Here is a 4874-nt window from a genome sequence, read left to right on the forward strand (position 1 = left end):
CGTTAATAGAAGTACAAAAAGCGAGATTTTACGCAACGCAATGCTGCTTTACGTCGACAATGCTTCAACATCAAAAATTACAAAACAATTACAAAAATTACGTCACATATATAATAAAAAGATAGTCGTTAAGGATAAATTAATAATAACTAATACTTTTATTCTGATTTCTCTAAAACATTACAGTCGCAATACATGTGTTTATTCTCTGTACGGGACACCCGAGGCAAAATCACCCAAAGCGATTGCCCGAGATGAGACCAATTTGCGTCTTACTTTGTTCATGTACCGTGTTTTAATGCAATCCTGAAGATCGAAAATAGTGGCATATATCAGCACGAGCATGAAAATAAACGACATCCACATCCAGCGGCGAAGTTGCATTTTACAACTACGTTACACGCGATGAAACGCGTGCAGCGCACGAAACGGCTGCTTCGAGCGGACGCTCGTTCGTGTTCGATTGTAATAAGCAGTGGATGCATCGCGCGCACGGATGTTTTATGTATCCCCCGAAACAAAAGATTACATAAATTTTTTATTGTGCGTATCGAAGGGAAATTAATGCCGCATTAATACTACATGAGGCCGGCCAGACCGTAAGCAAATTCGAAACGGCTCGCCCGCTCGTTCGATATTCATGTCGCGTATTATCGCGCGTACGAAATATTCGCCGAAGTATCGTACGTCCTACGCTGCGAGTGTCTGCAGTAACTCATCCCGATATCACCGATCGTGTCGTTGTATTGGCTTGACCGGAAAGTCCATGCCGAATCTTTTTTAACAAAATTCAAGTACGAAACTTTGTATTAAGATAAATTCAGCGTTTGATTTTTACGAAAACAAATCCGCACGGACTTTCTGGTCAACTCAATAGTTATACATTACATTGATCGCGAAACATTTCTTCAATGTATTCGATATTTTTCAGAACTGCCATACAGAGTTTCGTAATTAACTTATTCATCCTTGCATCAAATTTTGGGCCTTAAATCGAAATCGCATCGAGTTTATTCTCCAACAAACGGATTTATATTGCTGCAAAATATTGAGAGAGATATTAATAAAGAAATATTTGCTTCATTTAAGAACGATGGTATTAAAGCTATGTAATCTTGAAAAATATAAGTCGAACAGGCGTTCAAGCGGAGTCAAATAAAATTAGACAGCACGCGAGGGAGCGTAGTGGCTCTTTCATTTTTAACGACCCCATGCCGAGCGGCAAGTGCAGGGCACACAGCCGCGCAGCCGAAAAAAAAGGGGAGGAGGAGAACGAGGGAGAAAGAGGGTCGTTCTTCTCTCTGTATGCGAGGAGCGATTCCTTTCTTCAAGGCGTGCCTCGAGCACGAGAAGCCGTTCACTTATCGCGTGGCTGTTTGGATTAAAGGTACACCTTAAAATCGTAGGAATACAAGAACCGGGGAAACGAGGTGAGATTTTTCTGCTTCGCAGCTGTCGCAAGATTCGATTTAACATCACCTCAAGTCCGGAAATTCCACGAGAAATTAATGTTTTTTCGGACAAATTATCTTTCACGCAACAGCATTAGTCATTGTTCTTCCCTCAAAGATAATTCAGAGACGCTGCTTCATCTTCGCAAACAATTGTTTTGCGCAAAGTGGATAATTGTTCCTTCCTCTGTTCTAGAGACTCGAATCGTCACACGGGGACACCGGACTGTTCCCAACGAATCAAGGGACCGTGTCACGTTTCATGGAAAACACGAATCATCGTTGAACCTCAGCACTCGTTCGTGATTACGGTTCGTAATACGAGAACTCGGCTCAACTGGTGCAGCTATCAGTTTGCGCCGCAAACCCGGGGTGCACGAGGGACACAGGGTGTCGGACGGGATACAAAACATTTGTGTGCCCTGGCGAGGGTGTGCCGGAGATGTTTGTCCGACGAAAATATAAAGATCTCTTCGTAGCCGCAAAGGAAACCTGTCATTAGCTGGTTCGCGGCGCTTTTCTCGCGAAACATGCGGTTTCCGCAACGGTGCAACCTTGAGCCTCGAAAGAGCGAGGAAGAGAGAAAGAGAGAGAGAATGTATAATTTCGAATCTCGGTGGAAGCAGCGATCGACTAGGAAAACAAACGCGACTGTTAGATGTTTTCCACGGATTATCCGTGAACGGATTTTGCGGAATCCGTGCTTGCAAACAGTTAACATTGGCTTTATTGCGAATTCTACTTTACTAGCGTTTCCTAAAGATTTATCGATGGTATATATAGTCGTACTCACAATGTTACTTATAGACGATAAAGAGAAAGGCAGCGAAATTGTAAGAAGTTCACAGAGCTAACAATTTAAATAATGCAAATGTATAATTGAAATATTAATCAATCATTGAATATGAATACGAATTTTTTGCTCGCCGACCGCAAATTACTGAGAAAGAAGGAAACTAACGCTAGGCTATAAGGAAGGTATTATAATAACTGGCGTGATAATGATTTGAATCAACGTAAACGCCATTGTAAAGCATCAATTACTCGTTTAACGCATGTCTGAGTGATTACCGTTCTTTTAGCAACCAGTATCGCAACTGTGAATTTATAAGACGAAAGATGGAGGCAAGGAGAAGAAAATCTTTTCCGATTCATTCGAAATTTACCAGTGAATTACCATCACGTGTTACAATAACGATCCGTTAGCTGACCGTTATGGTCTCGCGTTCGTTTACGGAGAGAATTCTTCTAGTCGACTGTTCTTCCTAAATAGTGCACCTTGCATCTCTGACCCTCTTTTGACGTCCTCACGACCGGACAAATCAGGTAACGGTATTGCTCCATCAGAAACGGCGCCATTAAAGGAACGTACAAAGCTTTCAAGAGATCTCGCCTTACGGAACCCGTAAATTTTTCACGAGGATGATCAAACTGCTTACAGGAAAGATACTCTGAAAAATGAGAGAAGCTTGGTTCGATTCTGTTTTCAAAGAACGCCTTGATAATTTCGAAATTTGTTTCTTTAGTGGGCCGAGAATATCTCTCTCATTCTTTTCCTTTTTAATTTTTTGCAAATTAAGTCGCGAATATGTATGTAATGTAAACGAAGATCAGTCGATCGTTTTTGCTTCTGGGGTTTTCTCTAGTTTGCAAACAATGATAATACATGCGCGCGTTTCTGCTTGTATCCGTTGAAAAATAAATATCGCGAAGTATCGGGAAGCATGCGAAGTCACGTTTCGATATTTTCACGGCCGAGCGTGAGCGATAAAAGCAAGTTTCTTTTATCATCCGCATCTGCATTCACGTGTCGATGATGGCACGAGAAACGTGATCGACGTGGTCGAGCAGTGTCCCCTTCTCTTCTTCAGAATATTATATTTTTTACTATACTGTTTTTAGTTTCCTGCAATAAATATAAAAAGAACTATGAATCTGAAAAACACGTTCTATATACGAGAAGCGTTTCTGTATATTATTTATTTTAGAGTTATAGATTCATTGTAAATGCATTGAAGAAAAACAATCTTGGAAAAGAATCTTGTAACTGAATTTACGAGCTTGCTTATTTGTAAATGTATGTTGAGGAGTTGTCTCTGATTATCTTACGTTTTACAATTCCAATAATATGCAATTAATGTTTAGATTAAATGCAAATTTTAACTAGGATCGCTTACGGAGATCAAGCAGTAAAAAACCAAGTCGTACGGCCACGTTTCTTATAATAGGTTTATAATAAAAAACGACTTATGAAACTAAATTATTTTTTTTGCAATTGCTATAGCAATAGCTGATGCAAAGGATTTCATTATTTTTATCTTGTACGTGCTTCCAGGCTCGACATAAAAAAGATTATCTTCAACCGGCTTGTGTTTTTTTAAGTTCAGACGGTGTGAACGAGTTGGGCAACCGGCACCATCAAAAATTCATAAGCACACGATTTTACGAGCGCGTCGATTGGCTCGCGGCTGATTGTTAAAAAGTTCTAATGATTATTTTTTTACCTGCGTGCGCCGCTATGGAGAAAATATCGGTAAGGCTGTGCGAGAGAAATTCGATAGTTCCGACAGCGAATTCTGACGCGAAAAATACCGGAGGAGAAATTCACGTCGCTACGTATATTTGAATAAATCTTTACTTTGCAAAAAAGTGGAAAAAGGTGGGAATATGTCGCAATCCCCGGTTCGGCTCTCTCGCGCTCCCGGCCTACCCATTGAGCAAGGCATGGCAGGTCGTGCCGAGCCAAATGGCAATGGCTGACATTAAGTCCCGGAGTTTCGCCGCAGCGGGAAAAAAGGGAAGAACATCTCTCTCTTTTTCGAAAGTGTTTGCACGTGTGGCGAGAAGAACCAAAAGCGGGTGTATCAGGGAAATTTTTCGTGAGGGATATTAATTTTATGGATGCAGTCTTAAACTGTTACGATCACCATGACGTTTCTTAAATTTCATGAAAAATTGATGAGAATTTAGTAATATTTAATATTTTTTATGAAAATATACTAGATATGTCTTAATTCTGCTGCTCTTTCGAAATGTCAATGATTACACTAATGAACACACACTTTAAACACAAAAGTTATTAATGTGCAATTAAATGCATTCGTATCAACGATTTACAGTGCTATGCAATCTATATTGTCATTTCCATTTCCAAGGGACAATCAACTTGTAAAAAAGTTTTTGTCTTATCGACTTCCTGCGTATTCATAATTTTATGCGTGCATATGACTATCCTATCAATTATTCAATGCGGGTAAGTGAAAAATGGAGAAAGAAAATTAACATTTTCCAATTTTATTAACATAAATTATAATATCGCTTATGTATCGAGGTCACACTGATTCTATTTCAGTTACACATATATAATCATAACTGTCGCTGCTGAATTGTTTCTATAATTGCTACGCAAGCCTGTTACTGGGC

The sequence above is a fragment of the Ooceraea biroi genome, chromosome 1 (assembly GCF_003672135.1).
Source record: "Ooceraea biroi isolate clonal line C1 chromosome 1, Obir_v5.4, whole genome shotgun sequence".
Taxonomy (NCBI): Eukaryota; Metazoa; Arthropoda; class Insecta; order Hymenoptera; family Formicidae; genus Ooceraea; species Ooceraea biroi.